Raw genomic sequence first — 19,355 nt, 5'->3', positions numbered from 1 at the left:
CTGACATTGCACCGAGGCTGTTTTGAAAACTTTCTAAAATTCATTACAAAATACACCTCACCAAAGAAAAATATGGTTATGTCGCATGCTGATTTCTGGAGTTTCTGATTGTTCTGTTGTCTTCCAATCTGTATCCCACAAGATGCAAACATCCTAACTTGGTCTTGGAAAAAGTGAACGGCTGTACTGTTAATTTCTGTAAAGTGTTTCTTTATTTCTCAAGTGTGTTGTGCGCAGCCATAATGCCATGTATGTGACAATATCACATTACATGTGGACATCAATGATTTCTGACAGTTCCACATTCTCTGGGCCTTATTTATGGTTTTTTTTTGCCATAGGGCAGCGCAGCAGGCATTGGCTGCTGCACTGCCCTACGACAAAAGAAAAGGCCAGGAATGCGCTGTATCTATTAGATATGGCGCATTCCTGTCCTTTTCCCATGCGCCGACGCACAATTGCTGTCGTGCGCCATCACAGGCACCTTTGCACCATGGTGCAAGGGTGCCTGTGTTGCAGAGATGATTATTTTTGTGCAGGAAGGGAAACCTTGCACAAAAACAATCACAAGAGGCTTTTTCCTCTTTCTGTGTGTGCTGCAGAATGGGTTTCGTGAAATGCCATAGGAACAGAAGTCCCTAAAGTACAAGGCCTTCTCTGACTACGTCCTGCATCATATTTGATATGTACTTGAGTGATGCAAAATAAATACAATAACCTGTCACTACTTTCCTGCTCCCACGAAAACCTGAGGCTAAACCTGGCAAATCAGCCAATATTCAATTAATTTACTCCAAACCAGATTGAGTTTATTCAACTCATGGGCATAGTTTGCTCATGATGAAGAACCACGGCAACGTAACGAGAAAAAATATTTGCAAATCCTTTCTTGAATTCAAATAATAAAACGTGTGCAGTGTGAAAATAAAGTTATATATGTTGTGCCACATATAAATCGCAAAAAAACTTAAAAGGCAGTAAGAAAAAAGATCTTAAATACGGAAATAATGTTGAAATGTTCAAAAAGTTGTCAATGAATTTGCAAGTTATCGTATTTAATACATTACAAAAAGAACATTCCAGTGGCAAAAAAATCTCAAGATTGACACTGCATTAGAAGGATATGTGCAGGTCTTCTACATGTGACTCTGTACAATTTAAACGAAAGAACACGTACATGCGGCCTGGAGCCCAGAGAGAGCATTCATAGTGAGATTAAAAGTCAAGTGGAGTGAGAGCAGAGGCACAGGGGAATCCTTCTGCAAAGTAAAAAGAAGGATTGGCAATGTCAATAGGTCTGGCTTCAAATGACAATTTTATGGTAATGTGAAGCATTACGAGTAAATAGCATGAGAATGGATTTGTATTTGTGTGGAAGCAAATAACTGGAGAATAATATTGGTGTAGATTAACAGTTGCAGTGTCAAGTTTGGACTAAATATCTATGTAGGTTAATGGCTGTCTACCTCCAATTTGTGTGGCTGCCAAAAATATCACAAATTATCTAGTTATCTATGACACTTTAATAGCATTACAATGGAATGTGTGTGGCTCTGAAAGGAGAAGCTCGGTAGCTGGGCAAAAAAACAAAACGATCCCAATTAACTAATATTAAATACAATTAACTTATTACGTTCATGTTAAACAACATCTATAAATAAGAAAATAATCATTTTGGTTTAAATATTTTAATAACTGTTCTATTGCAAAACATAATGTAATATTAACTATTACAAATAATGACATTATTTTTGCTCTGGTAGCCTCAAACACTTGTAATAAAACAGGGGCTTTCCTTTATTAGCACACACAATATTGTGCTGCAGAGACCTGGTCTGTCAACAACCATGCGTGTGACAATTCAGACAAGTCGAAGGGAGGTCTCACAGTTTGGTTTAAGCACTCCCTCAATTTGAGTTTCCCTGGTATAATTGTTAACTATTATAATAATGACTTGACTTATTATGCAATTAATTATTATTGTAAATTGTTTAGTTTGATTGATTCCATGCCTGTTACATGTTGATGGCCCCAAACGACTCCAAACTGGGTTATTTGTGTAGGCTTTAATGCACAGGTAGATATGGATGTTAATCTACACTGAATTGTTGAGGTGCGTAGGCACCCATGGTTTGTGGTGGCCCGAAAGGGCTGAGCGGGACAAATTTTTACTTTACTAGAACATAAACTGGTGAACATAATATGAGACATTGGATCCTAGTGTGCCTCTATCCCTACTTTCTTCAGCAAAGGGTGTTGCTCGAAAATGTATTATGTATGTTTATGCAGAAGTCTTTTGAACCACTTATTAACTTGTGGCATTCTTGATAAGCATTATTGGGATCATAGCCACTTGGTAGTAGTTCTAATCATCTCCCTTAGTAAAGAAGCATAGTTGTTCCAAGGCACTCCAAACTCCTAATCCTAAAAGTGATAATTTGGGCCACATGCGAAAAATGTCAAACCAAGTTCCTTTTCAATCTAAGTTAGTTTAATCTTAGTTACTTTTATACTTGTCTCTCAGATCAGGCAGGGAATTGCTCTGTTTTTGCTTCCTTTGTGAAGCTGTCAGCTGCTGCTAAAAGTCACCAAATGAAGCCCATTTAACCTAGGAAGCAGCTCTCTTCAGGATGGTTCAATGGAGCCTGCTCTGTCATCAATAGGCAATTGAGGAGAACTTTGGAGGGAAAGTTAAGGACAAAAGCTTAATAGCAATTAGACACACAGAATACAAATCAGCACTTAGAACCAGGCACAAAGAGATCAAGGACAAGAACTGCCAACAGCTTAGTTGCGTTACCAAATTAGGAGATTCAAATGTTTTTGCGAAAACAGTGAATTCCATCTGAAATAATCATAATTCTCTGACTTTTATTAGCTCCTATATACCAGCAGAGCAATGAATGAGAAATTTTCCAACATTCATTCCCTACAGACCAATTGTAACCCCTGAATGTATGATATGTATGATAGAATTTATAAAGCACAGCTGTCACTCCGGGGAGCATCATGGCGCTATGCCGGGCCGAAAACAGAGCAGAGCAGCAGAGAATTCTGCAAAATCAGATGAGTGAGAGAACTAGAGAGTCTGTGACTTTAAAGGTCCAAGTTTTAAGGGATTTCCTGAAAATAGATTCTGTCTGAGAGAGCCGGAGATGGGTAGGTAAAGAATTCCATGCTTTCGTCTCTAGGACCACCACTGATTTGCCACCTTTAGCGATGAGATTGAAGCTGGGTTGTGTAAGGAGATTTGCTGATGAGGATCTTAGGAGGCTCTGCGTCACATATCGTTTAACTCTGGTCCTGAGATACTTGAGTCCTGATGACCTAAAAGCTCTGTAAATAATTACCAGGAACCCGAAGAGGATTCTTTTATGTATGGGCAGCCAATGTAAGGATTTTAAGGCTGCTGAGGCTGTGGAGCCTCAAGGTAGTTTTAGGACAGGCAGGCGGCCGCTTGTTGAACTATCTGCAATTTCTTCAGAGCAGACTTGTTGGTCCCTGCGTATAAGCTGTTACAGTAGTCTAGTCTAGACATGATCAAGGCCATTGCAACTGCCTTTCTTGCTACACAAGGTAGTTAATCCCAAAACGTTTTTAGAGACTTTATCAGATGGAAGCATGTGCCGGCCACGGAGAGTGCTTGTTGATGGAAGGACTGTATTGGGTGGAGGGGGAATATCATTAGGCAACCACCGGCTGGGCAGAAAGGTGTTAGTTTTACCAAGCAGCATGATTCGGTTTTTTGAGTGTTATATTTTAAATGGTTGGATTATATCCAGTGAACAACAGCTGTCAGGCAGAGCTAAAAATTCTCTTCTGCATTGATGGTGTTTTTATCGAGTACTAGAATTAACTGTGTATCATCAGCGTAGGAGATGGTTTCAATATTGAACGATGAAATCAGATTTACCAGGGGGCCATATAGATGTTGAACAATGTTGGGCTTCAGACAGAGCCCTGTGAGATCCCCCATAGCAAGGGTTTCTCTGCTGATTGATAGTGGCTGAGGGTGACTATTTGTCTTCTATTGCATAGAAAAGATTTCAGTCAAGCAAGGGCCATGTGGGAGATGCCATATGTTTTAAGTCAGTCTCCCAAGATGTCGTAGGATACCGCGTTTTTCCCTTGGTCTAAGGCAAATTTAAGTGTTTTCAGTGGTGTAGAGTAATGCTGATTCTGTGGAGTGCATGGGCCTAAAACCTGATTGACTTGAATGCAGGATATTCACCTCTTCTGGGAAGGAAATAATTGGGTGTTAACTAATTTTTCGATAATTTTGCTGAGGCATGATAAAAGGGAGATAGGACGTAGTTTAGCGAGAATCGTAGGATCAAATAATGTTTTTTTAAAGACGATTAATTGCTGCAATTTTCCAAGATGATGGTACTTCTACTCACGTGAGTGATGAGCTTATTATCCTATTGATGGTTGGATTAATGATGTCAATAATGGCATGCAGTTACTCTGGAGGGCATGGGTCGAAAGGGGACCCTGACTTGCAGGGGAGGACAGCATGGCATGACTGTTACATACTGATCTCATGAAAAGATTTGAGGGCCGCTCTATAATCAAGGTCATGTGCCTCAGTGCCCAGAGAAGAGGTTATCTTGAAATCTTTTTGTAGTATTTGAATGTTCGGTTTGAAAATGTCCTCAATTTGATCACATAAAATCTGTGATGGTGGAAGCTTGTGTTCAAGTATTTTACATGAACACATTTAATGGTCTTAAACATTCACATAGGTTTGAGATAGAACTCCAGGAGGTTGTTACTGCCTTACTTGACTGCCAGTCCAGTAAGGCCCCTGGACCAGACGGCATTTAATTTGATTTGCTCTATTGTAACACCAGCTTATGAGCCCCTTGACTTACCAGTAGCATTAATAATTGAAGTGATGCCAACATGCCTAATTTTTGGTCCAACTCAATCACCCTAACAATTAAAAAAAAAGGTAATTGTGTCAGTCCGCAATGTTATTGGCCAATTTCTTTCATGGACTCTACTGTGAAAGTTCATTTTCAACAGTTATGGGTCAATGTTAGGTTATCTTGAGCGCTTGCCACTATGGTTTGAGAGAGGGCCTAGGTACAAAGGAACAGTGCCTGAATCTTTAATTAGTAATTACATCATCAGCTTGCACTGCTCATTGTACCTGATCTTCATGGACCTTTCAAGTGCTTTTGATTGGGTACATTTTGGTCACTGATATGGCGAATGGATCTTCTGGATTCCCCGCTGGTCGACTTCCTTTCTGTTTTGAATAGTGAGCTGACTGCTATGGTCAGATTTGGACCAACTGGTAAATGTAATGATCCATTTAAACTTGAACAAGGGGTAGGTCACAGCTGTATTCTGGCCCCACTATTGTTTCTTTTATACATAAACAACTTAAACACTCTTTTAGTATGACAGCATCAGGATGCTCTCATCATAAAGTACCTTGCCATTCCTGCACTTCTATATGCAGATGATGCTTCCCTGCTGGCATGCACCCCCATCAGCCTGGGGAAATTGGCACCAGCCTTTGGTAACTTTATGCCCAACCTAGACCTGGTATGCATTTTTAAATATTTATTATTCCAAGTCTCAGATCATGGCATGTGGAAAGAAATTACCAGACATGCGTACCATTGATATCAAAGACAACACTTATTTAGGGATGATTTGTGATCCCACACAAACTCTGCAAGGAAACAAAAGCTATTGCACTCAATGGGGGCACTTTTTAAATTAATCTTCTTACTAGATAAGAAAGCGTTCTTGTTCATTCTTAATATCTATAAAAGTTAATGTTTCACTATTGCCACTTTGGTGCAGGAATTTGTTGTATCTCTACAAACTGAAGAAAACAATTTTCTGACTCCTTCTTTCTATTCCCCCTGGAAGCTCGAATTTTCTATGTCATGGGCAGCTGGGCCTACGGTATATTGAGGGTATAATTATAGTTCCCCTCTGATGCGACGGTTATCAATTTGGGCCAACAAATGCTCCACACTGAACCGTCATGTTACTGAGGACTGTCTGCTATGTAACGGCTGGCAAGACCTAAGCTGGTTATCTTATGTTAGGCAGTTTTGCATACGCATAGGCACAAAAGGATTTTTTTTTTTTGTTTGTTTTTTATAAACCTTTATTGAGAAACAGGTATAAGTACAAGCGCAGGCCTACAACCACAAGGGCCGGCCGCAAAATCAGGAGAGTCAAAAGAGAACAACATCAATGTGTACGGTAGGATGAATACAGGATAGACGAGTAATGAAATCGTTACACAGTAAGCGCCAGGATAAGAAAGGTTTCATTTTATGATGTATAGAGGAGGCAGAAGCCATATCTACCCATGTGTCATGCAACATACTCAGAAAAAGAGGGGGGGGACGAGAGGGATGCAGCCCCCTACGCAATCAAATAACCACAGTAGAGCAAAGCCCAGATACATCCAATGCCCATCAAAGGTTCAAAAATAAAGGACAAATCGTAGCAAACAAGTAAATGGGTCACCGCATAGACCGCCCTCCCGCCCCGAAAAAGGAGAAAGTGCAGACACTTACGAAACGAAGGAGAAAGAACAAAGGGACATAGCCCACCCCCTAGAAAGAAAGCAAAAAAGGGACCATAGAAGAAAACAAACTAAAATAACAAACACCCCCCCCACCCTACATCACTGTAATGGCTATGGCCTATCCCACTAAACAGCGTGCCTGTCGCCCAGAGTCACCCGAAATATAGAAGAAAGAGAAAGGGAATAATAACGAAGGGAAAAAAGAGAAAGGGATAAAAGGAGAGGAAAAAGAGGGAAGAGAAGGAGAGGAGAGAAGAGAGGAGGGGAGCCAGCGATCGAAATACAGAACACCACCCCACCCGCAATAACGGATCACTAGTCGAGGTCAAAAAAGGATACTGAGAAAAGCCTACATAAAGGATGAAGACAGGAACTGTCCAAATGAGGAGGCACGGAGATGCCAATTAACAAAACAAAAGTCCCGCAGGCACCCAGGCACGATCACCCCTGTCCACTTCTATGAAAAGCAGAGCTGCCAGACCCCGCCACGGCCAGGAAACTGCATGATACAGTGGGTCCATACCAGTCAAGGAAAGCAAGCGGGATCTTCACAGAACACCGTCTCGGCGAACAAAAAGCAGCCAGGAAAACTCGGCAGCAGTCAGAATGCAGAAGTAACCCAAGGATCCACGTGGCCAAGCACAAAGTCCGGGCTGTCCAGCACAAAGCAAAGAAATCAGGATGTAGGAAATACTGCTGCATCGGCACCGGGTCCACTTGATCCCATGGAATCGAACACCCAGCCGGATATCCCAGCACAGCAGCTGGAGAAGTCTCAACAATACCAACTCGGGGAGACGACACCGCGTCACAAAATGGCTGAACAACCATGGCGGCGATCCGCAACTCCAAGTCCCGGCAGTGCAAGGACAGGTCGATCCGCAGAGCACCCAGGGCGAACAAGACAGTACTCCGTGTAGGGGCCGCCCGAATCAAACGAGGTCTGGGGAGAGCAAATGCAGCAACGTCCCTGTCTCCAGGAGGAAGACACTCCGAGGGGCCATCCGCCATCTTGTGCATATCGCCCGCCGCCATTGTCGCATCCGCCGCCAAGCCCACCAGGAGTGCCGGAGGCCCCAGGACACACAGCCGATCCGCGGCGGATGACGCTCGGTGGAGAAAGGAGAGTCACCAGAAGAACGGGCGTGCTCCCCACAACACTCGGGGGAGCCCTGCACCGGATCCCAGGCGGGACAATCAACAGGAGTGGGCTTCTCACCCGAGGGGTGCCGGACAACGCGGCTTCTCTCCTTCGGGCCGGCAGGCAATCAGGCATGCGGGGTGGCCCACCATCGGGGGTGGGTCCGCTCCGGCGCTTCTGGCTCGCGGCTCTCAGGCTCCCACCATCGGGTCTCTTCAGCGGTTCCGGGCCGCCAGCACTCCGAACACCTCCGGGCAGACACAGCACTCGAGGCCCCGGTGTCAGGGCCGGGAAGGCCAGCAAGGTTACAAGGGCAGAACGCAGAAACCACTGCACGCCAGAGCCCCGGAAAAAGACGGTAAGTGAAGGCTCTTCCCAGGTAACCAAATTCGGAACACCCCGATCAGGATTAAAGACAGGATAGGCGGCGGGGAGGAAGGGATCTCGGAGCGAGGCGTTTATGCGACTATTCCGATCGCCATCTTGGCTCCTCCCCCCAAAAGGATTTTTTTGATAACTATTGCCAATTGTAAGCGCAACAAAGCTTGGGTCAAATGCACCATTTTTTTAGCTTAGAGGCGGTCCGAAAGTTAAGAAGCAGCGATTTGCAAACTTTTCACACGCAATTACTTCACGCTCAAGACCACACCACCTATGGAGCTTTATCTCATACGTGACATTGGTCACTGGGAGCGGGCATTTTTATACAGGTTTTAGGCAAGAACAATTTTTAGTTGGTTGTGCTTTCCACTTGGTAATTAGGCGAGTGAAAGCATTGGCACTTGTGCTTATGACAGTCTCGAAACAGACTTTGCTGAACTTTGCATTTACTGTAAATGTTATGAACTGTATGCTAGAATGTTTTTAATTCTACTTTTATAATTTTAGAAGTTTTAGAAGCTGTATTTTAGTTTTACAATAGAGTTACTTAACAGTGATGACGTATGTTCTGTGGTAACATGTTTTCTTAAGTGTATTTTGCGAAGTCACACAACTAAGGGCCTTATTATGACTTTGCTGGTCTTTGAGCAGGGCCGCCACACCGCTGCCCTGCTCCAAGACTGTAGATGTAGACAAGTGGGCAGGCCCCATTTGTTGTTCTGTCTGCAGACATACACTAAAACTCGACCACCTTATTGTCAATCAATTGACTCCCAACTATCTGAAGGGTGGTCTGATAAACGCTCACTCAATGTGTAAAAATGCTCTTCACATATTTGATTTAGTTAACGAAAATGAGTTGGATTGTTTATTTATCACAGAAACTTGGCTTCGGGATTGTTCCAACCCTGACACAGTCCATGCCATCCCCCCTGTCTACTCTATCTGTAGACAAGATCGCACTGAACAGCGTGGTGGTGGCCTGGCTATCATTTATAGAGATACCTATAAATGTTCAATTAGAGAGCTTCCTGACATTGAAGAAGCTGAGAGTTTATACTTTTGCATTCAAGTGCATGACACTTTTACCTTCTCTGGAGTATTGCTCTATCGCCCTACCCGCACCCCCACGAAGTTTCTTGCAAGTGTGGGTGAAGTATTGAGAGACTTGGTCCTTAGATACTCCAACTTTACTATTGTTGGCGATATAAACCTCCACTTATGAAATGAAAGGAAATGAAAAACAGTTTTATTAAGCGTTAACAGCTGCCCTGAGGCGTCCAGGCGCTAAAACTACCACCGTGCATTCAGAAAGAAAGAGCATGGTAAAAAAGAGTCCCACTAATTAAACAAGAAAGTCTTGAGCTGTTTGCGGAAGCTCAACAGATTGGGGTCTGCTCTAAGATGGAGGGGTAGAGTGTTCCATAGTTTAGGGGCTTTATAAGCAAAGACAACTCTAATGACAGTCATGCCTCTGACTTTAAAGAAATTCTACAGATCCTGGGATTAACTCTCAAGACTCTCCAAGCCACTCACAAAGCTGGACACTCCCTTGATTGTATCAGTTCCAATTTAGATAAAATGACGGTTAATGATCCCATACCTCAGACCTGGACTGACCATTTCTTCATTGAATTCAATATTGAACTCACAGGGAGTCAATTGAAGTCTAAAGAGGTAGTAAATAAGGGTAATACTTTACCCAACTGGGGAAAAATCATGAAACACCCCGATCTCACAAGCTGGGTCGAGAAAAGTAAACCTACTCTTTCGGGGAAAACTACCATAGACTATCAAAAATTCGAGAGATGGATGACTGATATTGGAAACAAAATTAGAAACCCTGAAAGAACTAAAGATACTATAGAAAAAAGAAAAATGTCTGCTCCCTGGTACCTAGACACATTAAAAGAACAACTAGTGGAAATTAAACTTTTAGAGCGCAAATGGCGATGAAACTATGACAATGACGCTAAGGTGACATATAAGAAAGCTAGGAGATCATATCACTCTTCTATCAAATCTGCAAAGACTAATTATTTCACTTCCCGTATTTAAGCAGCTAATAATAAACAAAAAGACATTTTTAAAATCGTTAACAGCTTCACGAAGCCTAAACCTGCTACCCAAGAGATCCCTCCGTCTCAGGTCTTATGTAATGACATAGCCTCTTACTTCACCCAAAAAATAGAAACGCTTACTAAAAACTTCCCTCAATTTGTAACAGCAGAACCTGCGAATGAAACTGTTCTCAAGACCCATAAACACATATGGGAAAATTTCAGCCATATTAGCCTTGACGACTCTTTACAGGGAATTTCTACCCTGAAATCAGGAACCCCTTTAGATCCCTGCCCCCCTACACTTCTTAAATCCATTATACAGGAGGTAAACCCTTATATCAATGCCATTATCAACTCGTCCCTCCAATTGGGAGAGATTCCCCCTCAGTGGAAGGTAGCGATAGTGAAACCATTACAGAAAAAGGCGTTACAAGACCCCACTTTCCTTTCTAACTTACGTCCGATTTCTCTTCTTCCCGCCATTTGCAAGATTACAGAGTCTTTTGCCAACAAACAACTTATGGCATTTTTGGAAGAAAATTACATTTTACATCCTTGTCAAGCAGGTTTCAGGACCCACCATTCCACTGAATCTGCACTCCTGTCATCCACTGAAACCATCCGTGCTGCATTGGATCAGGGCAAACATGCTGTCCTGATCTTATTAGATCTCTCTGCAGCTTTCAAGACAGTATCCCATGCTATCCTTTTACAGCGCCTTACCAATGCAGGCATAGCAGGAACCGTGTTCGAGTGGTTTAAAAACTATCTAGCACATAGGCGCCAGATTGTAAGGCTAGGCGACTTCTCTTCAGAAGAAAAAACTATCAAAACAGGGGTCCTGCAGGGCTCTAGTTTAAGCCCTACTTTGTTCAACCTTTATATGGTTCCCCTACTAAATCTAATTTCCTCCTACAACATCAGTACTGTCGCCTACGCTGTCGACACTCAGCTTGTTCTGACTCTTGACAAAAATCAATCTAACGCAGAACAAATATTGAAAGAATGTCTGTCAGCAACCTTCAAATGGATGTCACACAACCATCTGAAGTGTAATTCGTCAAAAACTGAAATCATCCCTTTTGGACCCAATAATTCCTTCTCTCCACAAGATTGGTGGCCTGAAAAGGCAGAGGCCCCCCCGAATACCATCAATGCTGCTCGAAACCTAGGCATAAAGTTTGATAACACTCTGACTTTTAATCAGCAAGCCAAGGAAGTAGCAGGGGTGTGCTTCGGCATCATTAGGAGCCTTAGAAAAATGTTCGATCTCCTTCCCCTGAGGGCCAGATGTACAGTAGCTGTTGCTCTTATAACACCGAGGCTGGACTATTGTAACAGCCTTTATGCAGGACTTAATAAATCAGCCCTGCATAAACTTCAAATGGTCCAGCATGCAGCTGCCAGACTGGTCCTCAGACTGCCCAGGAAATCTTCGGCTTCTACAGCTCTTGATGCATTACACTGGCTCCCAATACAAAAGCGCATGCTTTTTAAAGTTCTTACTATTACCTACAGAGCCTTTTACCATCACGACCCTCTGTACTTGTGCAAATACTTCAAACAATACCATCCTTCAAGATCACTCAGGTCCTCCACAGCCGACTTACTTCATGTCCCTAGGTTCAAATTGTCAACCAGAGGAGGCAAATCCATTGCAGTCATTGGCGCAAGGGCATGGAATAAACTTTTTTTTTTTTTTTGGTTTTTTTTTTTTGGGTTATAAACTTTTATTCGTCATCAATTCACACACACAGCTTCCGCCTACAACCCTGGGGCCGGCAGCAAATTTAGAACAATGGCAGTACAGTAATCAAGACCATCGCACAAAAATTTTTTTTTCTACATCACATCGTCCTAGGGGCCAGTTGACCAATTCTCAAAAAAAAATTACAGCCCCGTTAGTGTTACGTATGCGCCTCTACCCCGAGTCATAATCTCACCATCCTAGGTATTTGCGGATTTGGCAGCCGCCAGAAGAGACGGTTCGTAACATGAAGTGTGTGTGTCCGACAACGAGAACCAGGTCCCTTCTTCTATCACAACAATCCCCCTAAACCCCCCACCCTCTTCCCCTGACTGCCTGTGTGCCTTCCACTATTATTTCACCGCCCTTTCAATGCCAATTGTCATTCCGCCTGCATCTACGCTGTTCTAACCCTCTCCGGCCACCTAGGTCCCACGCTCACCCTGACCTCCCGACTAGTGTGTCTCCCAGCGTAAGCAGCCTATATGTCTAAGTCCTCGAGCTCCCTTATATACCCCTGCCTCCCCCAGCCCCCAGGAATGTGTATCTAATCCTTTTGGCCCTCCTCCCTCTCCCTTTGTACCTCTGTCTCCTCCTGATCCTCTTCCGCTGTGTTTCTATTGGAATCGTAAGTCAGATACAGGTCCCAAAAGTTTTTAGGCCTACTCACAGGGGGGAGTAGTTCACTATATAACCGTGATTGGGTGCAACTGTACAGCATATCCCTGTCCCACTTTTTTTTTGTTGGTAGCGGGCCTCGCATCCAACACTGCGCCACCACTCGCCTAGCCAGGATGAGCCCTATGTCTGCCAAGCGACGCGTCGCCGGAGGAAGAACTTTGGTGTGTCCCAACAGTGCCAGCGCTGGATCTACTGGAAATTCAATCTCAAGTATTCGACTCAGCTCTAGAAAGACGTCCTCCCAGAAGTTGTTAATTCCTGGGCAGGACCATGCCAGATGTAAGAAGTCCGCTACTGGCGCGTGGCAGCGTTCACATTCGGGCGTCTGCCGGAGCCCATATCTGTGCAAGCGTTCTGGAGTGTAATACACCCTCTGCAGGAATTTAAACTGTATGAGTCTGTGTCTAGCATTCAGCGACACCCTTTTCGTATTTAGGCAGCAATACTTCCACATTGCGTCGCTGATCTCCGTCTGGAAGTCTCGTTGCCACGCCAGTCTGGCCTTAGAGGGAGCCTGTTCCCGGAGACGCTGGGCCATCTTGTATAATCGCGAAAGCATATTGCACGATGACGGCGTTTTTATGACGTACGTCAGTTCAGGCAACTCGGGGGGCTCCTCCATGTTTGGCCCCAGCAGCTCTCGCAGTGCCACACGAATCCTATGCAAGTGAAAGCGGTGCATCAATGTCACCGGGGCCTGGGAGGTAGCGACCTGGTCCCAGGAAACCACCTTCCCCTCCCTGAAGAGGTCCCCCAACTTGAATATGCCTAATTGATTAAGAGCACGCGTGACTCCTGTTTCCCGCAGCGGTGGTAACCACACAGCCCAGTCTATCGGAACTAGAGGGGAGTACAGCAGTGAGCAGGCATGGCTCTTGGCCAAAGAGTGCCATGCGTGATTCGTCGACGCGATTGAGTCCAGAGATCCTACACGTCGCGTGACCGGTTCAAAGATAGTAGCCGCGGGCGGGAGGGGCTGCGTGAAGAGAGTCTCTAGAATCACGTGTGGGATGGTACGCTCCCCGTGTATCCAGGTATGCAGGTGTGTCGCCTGCGCGACCCTATAGTACTGTTCCATATCCGGGGCCCCTAGTCCGCCCTGCTCATATGGGAGGGTCAGGATTTGCCACCGTACCCTAGGCTGCTTTCCTCCCATGCCAGCCGCGTGAGAGTTTGCGTCATCGTCTTGAAGAAGGCCTTAGAAAGGGTCACCGGGAGATTATTAAAAAGAAACAAGAACCTCGGGAGTACTATCATCTTCATGAGTGCAATGCGGCCCATGAGGGAGAGCGGCAACCTGCACCATCGTTCAACATCCTCTGTTAACTTTGTGTAGGCGACACCATAATTTTCCCGAACTAAAACATCCGGGTCTGGATGCAGCTGCACACCCAAGTACCTAACTGGGTCATCCGACCACTGCAATGGGTACTCCATGACAAATTTACGCGTCACCGTAGTCAGTGGGAACGCCACCGATTTGGTCCAGTTCACTTTTAAACCGGATAAGGCGCCAAATTGCACTACTTCCCTGAGTACGGGGGAGAGGTTAAGTTCCGGGTCTCTGACGTACAAAAGCGTGTCATCAGCGTACGTAGAGATACAAATCTTATAAGTAGGGAAATTGATGCCCTCATGACTGTGGTATTCCCGGAGCGCACATGCTAGGGGCTCCGCCACTAGGGCGTATAGCAAGGGGGAGAGGGGGCAGCCCTGTCTGGTACCCCTGCCTATTCCGAACATCTCCGTGACTCTGTCTCCAATTCGCAACCTGGCCAACGGCTTGTAATACAGGGCGCCTATCATCTGTAGGAATGGTTCGCCCAGTCCCATCTTTCTGAGTACTCTGGACATGAACGGCCACTCCACAGAGTCAAAGGCTTTCTCCATGTCGAGAAATACTGCCATTGCCTTATTCTCCGGTTTCACATGCTGCATCGTCCCCAGGATCGTGCGTATATTATACGTGAGGTTCCTAGCTGGTATAAAACCTGCCTGTTCCGGGGCTACCAGTTCCGGGGCGAGCAGAGCGAGTCGAGTCGCGAGAACCTTGGCATACAGCTTGGCGTCGACATTAATCAGTGAGAGAGGCCTGTATGAGCCACACTCCGTCGCGGGTTTCCCAGGCTTAAGGATCGTTATAATGAGTGCCTCCCGCATCGTCGGGGGCAAGGAGCCTTCCAAGCAAATATCATCAAATAAAGCTGATAGGAAGGGGAGCAGCTGTTCTTTAAAAGACTTGTAGAAGCCGACAGTCAGCCCATCAGCGCCCGGAGCACTACCGGACTTCATGCTGTCGAGCGCCTCCGCAATTTCCTCCCTTTGGATGGGCATCATAAGGAATTCTCTCTGCGAGTTGGACAGCTGTGGCATCCTGATGTAGCTCAGGTAATCGTCGATAGCCCCTTCCATACCCGTAGACTTTGATTCATATAGAGTGGAGTAGTACCGTCTAAATTCCCCAACAATCTGTTCTTCATCTGTGAGGACCTCCCCCGTACTCGAAACCAGCTCGCCAATTAGTAACGGACGTCGTTCGTGCCGAATCAACTTGGCCAGGAGTGAGCCGGGTCTTTCCCCCTCACCGTAGGTGCGGGCTGTGGCATACTTGCCCATATGCTGCACCTCCCTGTCTGCCTCCGCGTTATATTCCGTCAGTAACTGTTTAATGTGGTCCAAGGCGTCTCCCTCGGGGTCTACCTGTAGCCTCTCTTCCTGATCTGATAACTGAGTCTCCAGATACGTGAGTCTCTGCCTAATGGACTTCAGGACACTAGAGTGTTTGGCCATAGCCATCCCTCGGATGTAGACCTTAAAGGCCTCCCAAAGCGTCTGGCAACTGTCCACAGAGCCCGTGTTGGTCTCAAAAAAGTTTTCAATGTCGTTTGCGATTTCCCCTCTGAACACCTCATCCAGTAAAGAATACGGGGGGAAGCGCCACGTAAAAGGGGGGATCCCGCGTTCCGGCGTATCTAGGATCAGGAGGAGCGGAGAGTGATCAGACAAAGTGCGTGGCAGTATTTGACAGTCTCTCAAACTATTGGATAGCTTTTGTGATGCAAGACAGTAATCTATCCTGGTGTGCAGTGCATGATAAGCTGAATAATGAGTGTACCCCCCTCTGGAGTGATGCCTATTTCTCCACACATTCAGTAGTTCCAAGTGTACCATTTCAGTCTGAAGCGCCGTGGCAGCAGCCGACGGGCTTCGGTGGGGTCCCGCAGACCTATCCAGAGCTGGATCAAGGACCAAATTAAAGTCCCCTCCCCACAGCATACTATTATGATCATACGACTTGCATCTCCTGGCTAATTCCACGTAAAAGTCTGGTGAATCGTAGTTAGGCCCATAGACATTGACTAGCAATAAGTCATGTCCCTGGCCCCTGCATCTACAGATGGTGTATCGTCCCTCTGGGTCTGTCTCTAGAGGCGTCAATGTGAGTTTGGAGTGCGGGTTGACCCACGTGAGTGTCCCCCTCGAGTGAGTGGTGAAGCCTGCCGCTACACTGCATCCCGCTATTCCCTTATGCAGTAACATTCTGCTGTTAAGTGGTAAGTGTGTCTCTTGTAGGAGAGCGAGGTCTATGTGTTGCCTACGTAGGTAACTAAGGACTTTACGTAGCTTCCGAAAGTCATTTAGGCCCCTAACATTCCAAGTCAGGGTCCGTAGGTGAGTCTGTGCTGTACCCGCCCGTGACGTACCCCTATCAGCCTCAGCCATATCCAACAGTGTGCATCAGGAGGCTACTCTGCCAAGATTGAAAGCGCCCCAGCGGGGCAAGGTCAGGCAGTCGGCGTAGCGTGGCAATGGCCCGTTCGTATCGAGCGGCATTCTTCTCAGTTGCGGCATTCAGCACCTCAGCAGTCATACAGAACAACAACTTGTACCCAAACACCAACCCCAACATTCCCCCCACCACCCACAGCAGACCCTCCCCAACTTGGTCATGCAGGTTCCCCTCCCACCCATCCCCCCCCTTCAACAAAGGAAACAGTCCCGTGTGCATCACGCTCAGAGGCAAAGTTAGCCAGCCGGCTCTTCCTAAATGTCTGACTTTTGACTCTGTTGCCCGGCCCCTTCCCCTCCGCCCTGCACCATCAACAATATGCAAATGCACCAACCTTCACTTCAATAGTACGATATCCTACTTAGTCATCGTGTTGTCCCTCCCGCCCCCGCATCCCCACATTCCCCCCCTAACCCCTCCAGCCACCTCCATATCTGGAACACCCTCAGAGCCTGGGACCAGAGAGCCATGCATTAATTAGTCCTTCCCTATATCCAATCCCTGGCCCCACTTATCTGTCTCCATGTATCAGCAAGTCTCTCATCCATTGTAGCGTAACGCTGCGCTCCAGGAAATCCGGGGCACCACTCATGAGTTCACCGTGTTCCAGACTTCGTGCTCTCAGATCACTCTTGCTCGCTTAGGCGACTCGATTCCGCTTCCTGCTGACGCTCGGCATTGTCGTCCGTTTTCTCCCTCGCCCACTTTTTCAATGCTTTCTGCAGCTCCGCTGGGTCCGTGAAAACATGCGAGTGACCCTGTCTGTTCACACGCAATTTGGCTGGGTACAACATTGCGTAGTCGAGTCCCATATCCCTAAGGCGTTTCTTGTGTGGCGCGAAATGCTTGCGCGCCTCCTGCACCCTCGCTGTAAAGTCCGGGTAAATCGAAATCGCCGATCCCTCAAATTGCAGGTCCCCTTTGGTTCTTGCCAGCCGCAACGCCGTGTCCCTGTCTCTATAATTCAGCAATTTCGCTATGACTGGGCGTGGTGGAAGGCCCGGATTGGGCTTCGGGCCAAGTGTGCGGTGCGCACGCTCTACGACAAACATATTCGAGAACACTCCGTCGCCCAAGAGCTTGGTGAGCAATTGTTCTATGAATAGTTCCATTTTCCCAGTCTGGGTGGTCTCCGGCAGGCCCGTAATGCGGAGGTTGCAGCGCCGTGACCGCGCTTCCAAATCCTCTGTCTTGTCTTGCAATGTCCTGATGAGTGTTTCCGCCCTCCGTCTCGCCGTATCTAGATCTGTTTGGGCCTCCTCCACTTCAGTGATGCGCCGTTCGGCCATGTCGTGTCGTTCCGCGTGCTTGTCTAGACGCTCCGCCATGCGGTCCATTCTGTAGGACATGGCGTCCATCTTGGATCCCAGCGCCGCTATATTCGTTTGAATGTTGTGCTCCATGGAGCGGAGCAATGTTTTGATGTCTGCGTTTTCTTCCTGCGGGACTCCTGCAGGCGCCTCCTCGTCTCGTTGCGGCGGGGGAGTCTGCACTGTTACTCGCCTCTGCGAGAAAGGGAGCTTACTCTGGGTTCTGTCCCCTTTCCCCATCGTAGGAGCTTCGTGCGGTTACTGCGGTGGACCAAGCGTAGTCCGCTATAACGCCGTAAGCCGAACCCGCGTTTCTGCCAGGGACCAATGTGCGCGCTATCAGGGGTCCGAGCAATATCTCCACTCCCAATCCCCCTTCTGAATTGTCCAGAGGTCAGCAGATCCAGCAAGTCGTCAAGGCGGGGTGCTCCCACAATGAGGGAACCCCGTTACCCAGTGAGTGGGGAGCAGGTGAGCAGGTCCCTCAGCTCCGCCGCCGGCGTCAGAAAGGGCAAGTAAGGGCTCACGTGGGGAGGTGTAAGAGCCAACACCTACTAAGTCACCAGTGTCACGTGTGTAGTAGGGCCTCTGCAGGTGTAGCACCAGAGTTTGCGTGTAGATAGGAGAACAGGGTACCCAGGGGCCCAGCCGCTGTTGTTCCGACAATGGGTGCACTCCCTGCACCCTCCTGCCCAGCCGCCGCTTCCCCGGCGTCTCCCACTGGTCGCAATAAATGGCGCCGCCTGGTTCACCCCGCTCCGCCGATCAGGCTCACCTTCCCGCTCTTGCCGCCACTGCCGCCGAGGTCCGGGGCTCCTGATGTCTCCCTGTGAGGCCAGCTGTCCCCCGACTCGGCCGCGATCGCCGCTATCCGGGGGTGGGGTGGCAGGGGGGGATGCACTCTGACCCTCGCCGCACGTCTCCGCACCTTCTGCGGGTGCCGGGCGCACCAGAGGCCGCGGTCTGCGGCCCGCACCACGCACTGGAGAGAGTGCCGGTTGCAGCTGTTATACGCGGCGGATTCTCCCGCTGCGCAGTTCCCTCTGTTCCTCCGCTGCTCCGCCAAACGCGGGGGTGTCAGGGGACGAGAGCAAGTTGGGCTGGTGCAGGATAATTGCAGGATCTCTGACGGTGCCGGCGGAGCCCGGGAATTAAGCGGCCATTTTCCGCTCGCTCTAGCTCCGCCCCCGGCATGGAATAAACTTCCCTTACTCTTACTTCAATCCACTACTGAACTTAAATTCAGAAAACTTTTAAAAACATTGATCTATTCCTTGCCAAACGCCGAATGCATGGGACTCCTATGATGTGTCTTATAGACAGGTAGTTTTTTCTCCACCTACTACCTGCTGTCTTCAGGAATCCAAGCGCCATGATACTCCCTGGAGTGGTAGCGCGCTATATAAGCTTCATCTCACATCACATCACTGTCAAAACCATGAGAAACCGCCCACCAGATAATGTATTTTTTTTTCTCTGGCGGGTGGTTCTCTCGCGGTCCCACTGCGGTGCCTATGAAAAAGGTACTACAATGGGAGTGTCAAAGGCAGCTCCTGCAGGGCATGGAGGAACTGTGGGTGCATACATACAGGGGGGTGCACCATGTGCTCCCCTGCATGAATCTCCTGACGCAGAAGCAATAGGGGGCCTTTTGGGCCCCCTTTGTTTCCTCCACATCAC

Source organism: Lissotriton helveticus, chromosome 1_1 (genome assembly GCF_964261635.1).
Source record: "Lissotriton helveticus chromosome 1_1, aLisHel1.1, whole genome shotgun sequence".
Classification (NCBI taxonomy): domain Eukaryota; kingdom Metazoa; phylum Chordata; class Amphibia; order Caudata; family Salamandridae; genus Lissotriton; species Lissotriton helveticus.
Note: the sequence above shows the minus strand (reverse complement) of the source record.